At 48.4% G+C, this 12,359-nt stretch overlaps 1 protein-coding gene across 1 annotated transcript in view; it reads left to right on the top strand.

The window, feature by feature from the left end:
- Positions 1 to 11,390: 11,390 nt before the first annotated feature.
- Positions 11,391 to 12,359, top strand: part of BOC (BOC cell adhesion associated, oncogene regulated) — a 65,479-nt gene continuing 64,510 nt past the window's right edge. Inside the window, exon 1 of the mRNA XM_077293669.1 lies at positions 11,391 to 11,646. The gene's annotated coding sequence lies outside the window, so the exon portion shown is untranslated. The remainder of the gene's footprint in view (positions 11,647 to 12,359) is intronic.

The raw sequence follows: 12,359 nt of genomic DNA, 5'->3' as shown, positions 1-12,359 counted from the left end.
CTGCAGTGTAATACAGGATGTAACTCAGGATCAGTAATGTAATGTATGTACACAGTGACTGCACCAGCAGAATAGTGAGTGCAGCTCTGGAGTTTAATACAAGAGGTAACTCAGGATCAGTAATGTAATGTATTTACACAGTGACTGCACCAGCAGAATAGTGAGTGCAGCTCTGGAGTATAATACAGGATGTAACTCAGGATCAGTAATGTATGTACACAGTGACTGCACCAGCAGAATAGTGAGTGCTGCTCTGGAGTATAATACAGGAGGTAACTCAGGATCAGTAATGTAATGTATGTACACAGTGACTGCACCAGCAGAATAGTGAGTGCAGCTCTGGAGTATAATACAGGATGTAACTCAGGATCAGTAATGTATGTACACAGTGACTGCACCAGCAGAACATTGAGTGCAGCTCTGGAGTATAATACAGGATGTAACTCACGATCAGTAATGTATGTACACAGTGACTGCACCAGCAGAATAGTGAGTGCAGCTCTGGAGTATAATACAGGATGTAACTCAGAGTCACGATCAGTAATGTATGTACACAGTGACTGCACCAGCAGAATAATGAGTGCAGCTCTGGAGTATAATACAGGAGGTAACTCAGGATCAGTAATGTATGTATACAGTGACTGCATCAGCAGAATGGTGAGTGCAGCTCTGCAGTGTAATACAGGATGTAACTCAGGATCAGTAATGTAATGTATGTACACAGTGACTGCACCACGAAAATAGTGAGTGCAGCTCTGGGGTGTAATACAGGATGTAACTCAGGATCAGTAATGTAATGTATACAGTGACTGCACCAGCAGAATAGTGAGTGCAGCTCTGGGGTGTAATACAGGATGTAACTCAGGATCAGTAATGTAATGTATACAGTGACTGCACCAGCAGAATAGTGAGTGCAGCTCTGGGGTATAATACAGGATATAACTCAGGATCAGTAATGTAATGTATGTACACAGTGACTGCACCAGCAGAATAGTGAGTGCAGCTCTGGAGTATAATACAGGATGTAACTCAGAGTCACGATCAGTAATGTATGTACACAGTGACTGCACCAGCAGAATAATGAGTGCAGCTCTGGAGTATAATACAGGAGGTAACTCAGGATCAGTAATGTATGTATACAGTGACTGCATCAGCAGAATGGTGAGTGCAGCTCTGCAGTGTAATACAGGATGTAACTCAGGATCAGTAATGTAATGTATGTACACAGTGACTGCACCACGAAAATAGTGAGTGCAGCTCTGGGGTGTAATACAGGATGTAACTCAGGATCAGTAATGTAATGTATACAGTGACTGCACCAGCAGAATAGTGAGTGCAGCTCTGGGGTATAATACAGGATGTAACTCAGGATCAGTAATGTAATGGCAGACGCGGTACTGAATAAGGTGCGAGTCTCTGACTGGGGAGCACACATAGAGAGCAGCACAAAAAGGTTGTCAGTGCCAGTTCCCCCCTAGCATCACTCCCCCTTAGTGATGCACAAATTGGAGGACCCCCGGCCGGCCAGTGGGCACTAGAGGGGAGGGGTACTACGGCCACTCCTACAGGGGTTAAATCCAGGTGTCCGGCCGGGAACTTCCTCTTTTCCTCCCGGCGGACACCTGGAAGCTTTTGTCTGCCCCTGCAGTGGTGGTGTCGGATCCCCTGTTCGAGGCCTTACAGAGGAGAGCGGCGCAGGAGGGTGAGAACTGGCTTCAGGCCCTCTTTACTGATATCGGGGCTCAGCTTCCTGCGCCCTCTCCCGACCCCCTGCCCTCGATTCCCGTGGCTGGTCCGGCCGCGGCCTCCCTCGCGCCCGCTCCCCCGGGGCCCCTTGTGGCCTGCTCGCCTCTGCTGCTGGCCAGCTCGCCGGCTGGGGGGCGTCCTCTGCTGTGTCCCGGGGAGCCTGGGTCTGGGTCCCCTGCGCGGGACCCTCTCTGTTGCGCGGGGGGTCTCGCGGATGTCGGGGCGGCCTCCCGGAGGCGGCGGGGGAGGGCCGGGCGCCGCGCCCGCCGGTGGGCCAGCTGTGTCCCCCTAGTCGACGAGTCGTCGGCCCGCGGCGGGCGGTGTCTCCTGCTCCGGTGACCGGCGGCGTGCAGACTGGCGGCGCCGGGCAGCGCCAGGCAGCGCGAGGCATTGCTCCCTCCCCTGGCCGCTCTGGTGGATCTCCCAGCTGCGCGGGGGGGGGCAGGCGGTCTGCCCGCTTGCCCCGCGCCCCGGAGCGGCTCCAGGTTGGGGAGGGGGCGGCCTCGCGTCCTCTCAGCTGCCGGCGTCTTCCTGCTCCCTCCTCGTGCTCGGTCCGGCGCTCAGAGAAAGCTCCGCCCACCCAGTTCCTGTCCCCGCCCACCCACTTCCGGTCACCGCATCATAGCGCTGGAAACAGCGCTGGCCAGTCCTCGGTTGCCTTCCCTGCGGGCACATATATGTCGCCCGCAGGGGGTAACCTTGAGGCTGGCGCTAACGCCACACGGTCCCCAGAGCGCGCTGATCGGTCAAACCAGACCGATCAGTGCGCGGATTTCTCACCTGGCCTGACCTCCAGCATACCCCCGGCAGACGCAGCACTGATGCCTGCTCGGGGGTAGCGGGTCAGGCCGTAGAGGTCACAGGGCAGCTGATGAGCGCATTGTTCGGTCCAATAGGACCGAGCAAGGCGCTCAACAGCTGCACACCGGGAATCACTGCGAAATATCAGTAAACGCACCAAACACCCCCCCACTGCCCAAATTCCTAATAAAAATGACCCGCTGCCCCGCCAAACTCCAGCTATGGGGCTGAATACAGCTACCTCCTTACCCCCCCCCTTCTAAGCAGCACTACGGGACCGTATACCGCCAATATTCCCTCTAGTAATAAGGTTAGAATCCCCCCCCCATTACACCGCTGAGCAACGGCGGACGAAGGCGTAGACGCCAAACGTCCTCCAAATCCTCCTCGGATAACTCCCGTCGCCATGCGCGCTACCCCTCTAAATGCCCCTCCCGTCACCGTTGCAGACTCAGCTCCTCCCATCACCATGTGGTTTTTAATTGCATCTCATTACACTTGGTCCCGGCCAACTCATATGTAGGCTGTGCTGAACAGAGGTTTTCACATTCACCCAGGCATACAGACATTGGCCTTTGGTAAGTGTTCACATTTGGACAGGGAGGTCAGGGACCCATCAGTTTATGAGACCACCTTGACGTCGGTTGATGGGCACACACTATTTGATTATATCAAATTCTGTGCTAAGCGTCTCTTAAATAATTTTCTAATGTTCAAAAGCCATTTTGCTATTCAAATTTCAAGTATTCCATATTAGACATGCTTTGGCACGATAGAGTGCAACCTTTTTTGTATATTTATGTATGGAGGTAGCTGCTCCTGGTATGCACCTATTCACACTAGTTAGGATGTGCGAGTCTTTTTTCTGTCATTTCAGCTCCCATAGGAGCCGCCGCAGATCGCGGGCCTCAGGATGGCTGTCATCAGCAACATCCGAGGGGTCCGACGTATCGCAGAGCCCGGATAGAAGTTATTGGGCACGCGACAAAACTTCAAAATCTCGGGCACCCTCTAGGGCTTTCAGCCGGGGAGAACAATCCTCCGCGGCTTCCAGCCTCAACAACAACCACGCAGTCGCTGTAAACAGAGCCATTAATCTGCCACGATGTGGTTGTAATCGGGCTCCAACACACGATACTCAGTGCATCGGCCAGCACATCGGCCAATCCCTGGCTGTAGCGGGAGCCAGAGTTTCCCCGTCCTGCGACATCACCCCGTCAACATCTGCGGGGGTTCCTCCAGGATCGGTGTACACTCGTCCAGAGTCACACAGCGGTGAGTGTTCCAAGGGTGGCAAGGAAATGTTACAAGAAATGGAGATAACTTCAGCGGTAAAGGAGTTAATCCTACAACTATCACACTCGAGCGAAAAAGTGGTGAACAAGACAGCACCACAATCCGCTAATCTACACAAAGACGCCTTCTTCTGCGGGATCAGCCCGCTAGGCGCCCATATAGATCAGGAAACTAGACAGAAAACCTGGAGTAACGAGTACATTGACATATGGTCGCTGATATCAGCGGACCAACAAACGGTGGGTAAAGCCAACGATAGGAATTTCGATAGGGGGAGATCAAAAATTGCATCATGATAGATAGTTCATACAAGTCGCATGGTGGTTCGGCCTGGCGGCGGTACGACGAGGAGTTCCGCAGGCGTCTGGCCCTACAGCCCGATCTAGGCTGGGGGGCTAAAGCTGGCTAAAGCTCTACCCCAATAAGAAAGCGGCTCAGCAGCTGCAGGCAGGATTCTCCGACGGGTTTTTTATTCCCTTTAGGCTAACAAGAATGCCAACCCTATCCAATAACCTAAAATCGGCTCGCGAATCTCCCCAAATTCTTAGACAAAAAATTGAAAAGGGGGTAGAACTGGGTAGAATAGCAGGCCCCCTTAAGTCGCTCCCCTTCAAAAACATGAAAATGTCACCGCTAGGCATTATACCAAAAAAGGAACCCGGTAAATACCGCCTAATCCATCATTTATCTCACCCAAAGGGCGATTCGGTTAACGACGCAATTTCCCCAGAAGAAGCTTCCGTCTCATACGCGTCTTTCGATAAGGCAGTAGAATTAGTCCGGGCAGCCGGACCCGGCGCCCTGCTAGCCAAATCCGACATAGAATCGGCATTTCATTTACTACCCGTGCACCCCGAATGTTTCCACCTTCTGGGCTGCAAAAGTGGACCAACATTACTACTTCGACATGTGATTTTCGATGGGATGTTCCCTCTCATGTCACTATTGCGAGCTATTCAGCACCTTCCTAGATTGGGTAGTTCGGTACGAGACGGGCAGTAAATCCCTAATTCATTACCTCGACGATTTCCTGTTCGTCGGCCCCAGAAATTCTAATCTCTGCTCCGATTTACTAGAAAAATTCAAAGCTATCTCAAACAAATTCGGTGTACCATTGTCACCGGAGAAAACGGAGGGACCATGTAATGTATTTACCAGAGGATAAAATACTAAAAACCCAGCAAATGTTGAAAGGCTTCTGCGAAGTTAACAAGGTAACCCTACAGCAAATGCAGGCATTATTGGGCCTACTGCCGTTCGCCTGCCGCGTAATGCCAGTCGGCAGAGCATTGTCGCGCAGACTTTCTTTGGCAACAAAAGGCGCTTCTCAGCCCGGCCATAGAATTAGGCTCACTCGTTCGCTAAAAACCGATCTGCTAGTATGGCAGACGTCCTGCAATCGTATAACGGTCACACGTGCGTCATGGCTAGAAAGATCACAAGTAAGGAAGTAGGGCCGTCAAACAAAACAGAGGGTTTTGCAGCAATCTACAAAAAACAATGGTGCAAATCTGATTGGCCAGAGCAATGGACGACAACAAAGTGGGTGCAAGACCCGGCCCTATGTGAATTGTTGGCAGTTGTAATGGCATTGGAGTTATGGGCCGATCAGTTGAGAAACATGAGCATTCGTTTCCAAACAAAAATGCGATAACAGCGAAGAGTTTGAATCACATGTCTTCTTCATCCCTGCCCATACTCGCTCTCTTGCGCCGGCTAGCGCTGATATGCCTAGAAAACAATATTTGGTGTAGGGCCACCGTGGTGGCGGAAGTTGACGATAATATCATTAACCCACTGTTATTTTCCAATTGGCAGGCTTTCAGAATCCAGCAGCCCAACGCGCAACCCCGGGGTATTCTGTGTCCACTGTCCCTGTGGGACACAGTGGCCAATCATTGATGCCCTTAATCCGGGCCTCCGTTTCGCCAGCTACCTGGCAGGTGTATGGTAAGGCTTGGGAGTAGTGGTGCTCACTAATTCAGGGCAGGCCAGTTGACGAAAGCGACAGAGCACGAAGCGCGGTGACAACTGATTTTCTATTACGGATGAGGGAAGGCGGGGCGTCGGGCACCTCGGCACAACGGAAATTAGCAGGACTAGCATTTTTCTATCAATTATTGGGATGGGTAGACGTAACTAAGTCCTTCTGCATAAGACAAGCCACAAAAGGTTGGAAAAGGCTTCAGCCAAGCCAAGAATGTCGCCGCCCCATTTCTCTGAGTCTATTGCAGGACCTGATTGCGATATCCCCGTCAGTCTGCTCATCGCAATACGAGGCGGCCCTCATATCGGCAGCTTTTGCAACCGTCTTTTTCGGAGCACTGCGAATCAGCGAATTGCTACTGCGGTCAAAAAAACGCGTCGGAAGGAGGCCTAATTAATGAGGACATAGTACTATGCAGCGACGCCCTGCGCATCAGGGTTAGAAAATCCAAATGCGATCCCACCGGTAGGGGCACATGGGTCCTGGTTAACTCTACAGAGGGCCCAGCTTGCCCGCTAAAAATGGTTAAAACATACGCCGTAATAAGACACGCTGGTAGATTTTTCTTCACTCATACAGACGGGTCCCCTCTGACCAAGTACCAATTCCAGGCAATGTTCAAGCTATGCTTGGAAAAAAACGGCGCAAATCCAAAGGAGTATGGAACACATTCGTTCCGGATAGGGGCGGCCACAGAGGCAGCTAAGGCAGGAGTGTCAGAGGCTGAAGTGCAGAGAATGGGTCGTTGGAAGTCCGCATGCTTCGCCAGGTACATAAGACCCGACTTGCTTAATTAACATGTGTTGTCTCTTACAGGGGTTGAAGTTTGGGTTGTAGGAGATTCCTACGTATACTGGGCCGAAGAGAGGGCCAAACTGCGGCCAGGAGGAACAAGTCTTCACCTCCCGGGCATAAAAGTTAACTGGAGGGGGATCAGAGGCCTCCAGTGGAAACAGGTGTTCAAGGAGATGGTGGGCATAGCAAGGATGGCGGAACGCCCTGTGATAACGGTGTTACACGTGGGTGGCAATGACCTTGGAAAACAAAAGGTGGCCGAGCTGTACAAATGGGTGACAACGCATATGGAACGGTTCAGCGGTCTGTTCAGGAACATGATACTGGTGTGGTCGGATATAACACCACGGGCCGTCTGGCGAGGAGCAAGAGATAAAAAAGCCATAGAGCGGACAAGGGGTAAATTCAACGCGCGGATTGGAAAATATGTGAGAGGAAGAGGCGGTATCGTGATTCGTCACCACCCGCTACAAGGGGATAACACGCCACAATTAAGACCGGACGGAGTTCACCTGACAGACATTGGCCTCGATAATTTTTGTTGGGTTTACAGGACGGGGTTGAACAGGCCCTAACATTGATGGGTGGGGTCGGAGTCCCACGTAGGTAATACACGGGATCCTCCGTGGCAGAAGAAGCGGAGGAGGGCAAAGGTCGTAACCGCTCATTGGGCCAATTCCCCTGTCGATCACGGACAGGAGCTCGGCGCGAGCGCCCGTTACGATATGTAATTGCCCTTTCTCTAATTATTTAATTAATAAACTGTGACCGACCTGTTCAACCCACCTAGGACTGTGTGTGTTTCATTACGGGATTGATGGGAGGGGGGAAGGCACTGGTGACGACACCCAGGTCTCCACAGTCTGTATGTAAACAGTGACTGCACCAGCAGAATAGTGAGTGCAGCTCTGGAGAATAATACAGGATGTAACTCAGGATCAGTAATGTATGTACAGTGACTGCACCAGCAGAATAGTGAGTGCTGCTCTGGAGTATAATACAGAATGTAACTCAGGATCATTAATGTATGTATACAGTGACTGCACCAGCAGAATAGTGAGTGCAGCTCTGGAGTATAATACAGGATGTAACTCAGGATCAGTAATGTAATGTATGTACACAGTGACTGCACCAGCAGAATAGTGAGTGCAGCTCTGGAGTATAATACAGGAGGTAACTCAGGATCAGTAATGTAATGTATGTAAACAGTGACTGCACCAGCAGAATAGTGAGTGCAGCTCTGGAATATAATACAGGATGTAACTCAGGATCAGTAATGTATGTACAGTGACTGCACCAGCAGAATAGTGAGTGCTGCTCTGGAGTATAATACAGGATGTAACTCAGGATCAGTAATGTATGTACACAGTGACTGCATCAGCAGAATGGTGAGTGCAGCTCTGCAGTGTAATACAGGATGTAACTCAGGATCAGTAATGTAATGTATGTACACAGTGACTGTACCAGCAGAATGGCGAGTGCAGCTCTGCAGTGTAATACAGGACGTAACTCAGGATCAGTAATGTAATGTATGTACACAGTGACTGCACCACCAGAATAGTGAGTGCAGCTCTGGGGTGTAATACAGGATGTAACTCAGGATCAGTAATGTAATGTATGTAAACAGTGACTGCACCAGCAGAATAGTGAGTGCAGCTCTGGAGTATAATACAGGATGTAACTCAGGATCAGTAATGTATGTAAACAGTGACTGCACCAGCAGAATAGTGAGTGCAGCTCTGGAGTATAATACAGGAGGTAACTCAGGATCAGTAATGTAATGTATGTAAACAGTGACTGCACCAGCAGAATAGTGAGTGCAGCTCTGGAGTATAATACAGGAGGTAACTCAGGATCAGTAATGTAATGTATGTAAACAGTGACTGCACCAGCAGAATAGTGAGTGCAGCTCTGGAGTATAATACAGGAGGTAACTCAGGATCAGTAGTGTAATGTATGTACACAGTGACTGCACCAGCAGAATAGTGAGTGCAGCTCTGGAGTATAATACAGGATGTAACTCAGGATCAGTAATGTAATGTATGTACACAGTGACTGCACCAGCAGAATAGTGAGTGCAGCTCAGGAGTATAATACAGGATGTAACTCAGGATCAGTAATGTAATGTATGTACACAGTGACTGCACCAGCAGAATAGTGAGTGCAGCTCTGGAGTATAATACAGGATGTAACTCAGGATCAGTAATGTAATGTATGTACACAGTGACTGCACCACCAGAATAGTGAGTGCAGCTCTGGGGTGTAATACAGGATGTAACTCAGGATCAGTAATGTAATGTATGTAAACAGTGACTGCACCAGCAGAATAGTGAGTGCAGCTCTGGAGTATAATACAGGATGTAACTCAGGATCAGTAATGTATGTAAACAGTGACTGCACCAGCAGAATAGTGAGTGCAGCTCTGGAGTATAATACAGGAGGTAACTCAGGATCAGTAATGTAATGTATGTAAACAGTGACTGCACCAGCAGAATAGTGAGTGCAGCTCTGGAGTATAATACAGGAGGTAACTCAGGATCAGTAATGTAATGTATGTAAACAGTGACTGCACCAGCAGAATAGTGAGTGCAGCTCTGGAGTATAATACAGGAGGTAACTCAGGATCAGTAGTGTAATGTATGTACACAGTGACTGCACCAGCAGAATAGTGAGTGCAGCTCTGGGGTATAATACAGAAGGTAATTCAGGATCAGTAATGTAATGTATGTACACAGTGACTGCACCAGCAGAATAGTGAGTGCAGCTCTGGAGTATAATACAGGATGTAACTCAGGATCAGTAATGTAATGTATGTACACAGTGACTGCACCAGCAGAATAGTGAGTGCAGCTCAGGAGTATAATACAGGATGTAACTCAGGATCAGTAATGTAATGTATGTACACAGTGACTGCACCAGCAGAATAGTGAGTGCAGCTCTGGAGTATAATACAGGAGGTAACTCAGGATCAGTAATGTATGTACACGGTGACTGCACCAGCAGAATAGTGAGTGCAGCTCTGGGGTATAATACAGGAGGTAACTCAGGATCAGTAATGTAATGTATGTACACAGTGACTGCACCAGCAGAACAGTGAGTCCAGCTCTGGGGTATAATACAGGATATAGTTTGGGATAAGAAATCAAACATTTTGTTATAACTGTAGCTATTCTCCTCTGTGAACTGAGCACAAGTTTCTCTCTGCCTCATTATAGTTCGTTACCATTTATAAATGCTGGTGACATGTGTCAGCCTCTTTTACCTTAGATATTGTGTAGACTGGATACAATTGTGACAAATCAGAAGAAATCTTAAAAATAGTGAAGAATGAAAACACTTGGACCCTGATTTATCAGTTTTGTCAGCATTCTGCAGTAAAACTGTTACTGGCCGACACTATAACAGCTTTTCTAATGGGGTCCGGTGATTTCCTCAGTACACATAACGTTGTGAGTTATAGATAATTTAGTGATGACGTACCATTGGTGGAGAAAGGTTGAATTTCATGGACCGAGGTCTTTTTTCAACTCATGAAATATTGTAATAATGTATCAATGTTTGGCGTTGTATTCTAGTGTCCGCCAGCTCCATCAACTGTTTAATATGTGGGTGGAGATTTATGGCGAGCGGTTATGGCCGAGCACGACTGACAGATTGAACATAATTTCTCCACAAAAGTGCAGATTACAGCAGACTGAATATTGTCTTGGGAGCCTTTTATAGAGTCGGGGGCATCTTAATCCAGTGCACAGATCATCATGAATGTCACAGTACAAAATGTTCAGCGTCTGCATCATGTGGAGCCAACGGATATTACAGAGCTGAGGGCTGAAGGGCTTCCCCAAATCACAAGTCATGTCCCATCCCCTGGAGAAAGCCCAGTACAGCGCTCGGGGATTTCCAGCAGTCCCATGGACAATGTATGGAGATCGCTCATGTCCCCACCATTCTTGGGGTTCCATCTTGGGATTGTTGGGGGTCCCCCCGGTTATCAGCAGACGATAAATCATGATTTTGGGATTAATTTGTGATTTTATGGATTATCAGTTCAACCCGCTTGTTTTATTACCAGTCTTCCTCAGATCACAGTCACGGATGCGGCACCTTCCTGTTCACCTTTCTATATACTGCAGCGCTCACCAACCTCTTCATCCTGAGCCTCCTGGTTCATGAATATAATCCCAGAGCTGCAGTGTATACTGACACATGGAAGGAGCAGAGAACGATTAGGGATGACATAATGATACAGATCTATGGGCCAATCATCCTCCGGGCCATGACTCGGATAGGCTATACATTTTTGTAATTCTAATGGTTTTTCACTTCTGCGCTCCGGCATAGCAGAGCTGGGCCTGCGCCTTCATACATTGTCTGTTCCCACTTGCTGCTGAGACCAAGGAGTAAAATCTAATGTTTTTGTCCCAAGCAGCTGCACAGACCCCTCATGAATAGTGGGCGGATTTCAGGGTCTTTCAGCTACCCCACAGAGCCCTGCTGGGGGAGGGTCCGGCCTGCCATACACCCCCCCTACATTGACACCACCACCACCACAGGCTGCAGAACATCATCACCATTACTTTCCCTCCACCTCAGACCCTTCATGTGGCTTCATCTGCAATTTGCAGAAACCATAATTCTCCAGTCCTGAGAGTGCAGTGGCCACTTGCTGGATTTGTGCTCTCCTCCTCCTCCTCACTCCAGGCTGATGAGGAGGAGAACTTGTGTGTTTTGGTACAAGCCTCCTCTCCTGAGCCTTCCCTTCCCCCTTCTCCCCCTGCTCTCAGAGGGGAGGCTCCTATCCTGCTAAAGAAGGGGATTGTTTTAGGAGCCAGTCATCCAAAAAGAGGCGAGATCCCATCCAGAGCCCAGAACATGCTCACTTCCTAGAAACTTCCCTCTAACCCAAGGAGCTGCAGACCCAAACTCCAGGAGGGCCCTTTAAATCTGCAAAATCCCCTATATCTAAATGTATCCATAGCAGAGGCGGATTGCTACATTGTGGACACTTCTGCTTCCTCCTGGTAAGTGCAACGTTTTTTTTTTAAGGAAACCTTTTCTGTCTTGGAATAGTAAACTCCTGAAGGCCTCCTTGTAATTCCCGGGACGCCGGATTCCTGCATGTTTATCCCACTTCTTTGGGGTCTGCGGAGAGTTTAGTCCCTGAGGTTTTCCAGGCCGGGCCTAGTTGTCTTGGGTTGATCCCGGAATATTCCCTCATGTTGGATCCGGAAGATTTTCCTTCCCGGAACTTTGTGAGGAATAAGGAAACATTGTATCGAAAGATTGTATAAAGTTCTTCATGTTGTTACGTGACTTTCTGGGGTCCGCCGGGGGTGGTGGGTCTCGAGCTGACATTCTTTCGGGATGTTCTTTTGTAGGGACGATCTAATATCCTGTCATAAAGCGTAGAATTTTTATTTATTTATTTATTTATTGTTTACTTTTTTACTTTTAAGTTCACTTTTAGAATTTTCTTCCCTGGAAATGTTAAAAACAATCCTATCCGTCAGTCCCTCGGTGGTCCGCTACATGACATAATACATAGAAAATGTGTTGTATGACATGGAAAGTTATAAAAGTCAGCAAAATAGCCACAAAGACCCCAACAAAAACCAACAAATTGAATTAAATTTGAATGACAAATTTTAAAATATTTAATAAATTTAATTTATTATATATAATTTATTATAGATTATTTCTATAATTTATTATGTATAATATAATTTAACAATAA

The sequence above is a fragment of the Ranitomeya variabilis genome, chromosome 3, assembly GCF_051348905.1.
Source record: "Ranitomeya variabilis isolate aRanVar5 chromosome 3, aRanVar5.hap1, whole genome shotgun sequence".
In the NCBI taxonomy this organism is placed as follows: domain Eukaryota; kingdom Metazoa; phylum Chordata; class Amphibia; order Anura; family Dendrobatidae; genus Ranitomeya; species Ranitomeya variabilis.
Note: the sequence above shows the minus strand (reverse complement) of the source record. Positions and strands in the feature narration are given on the sequence as shown.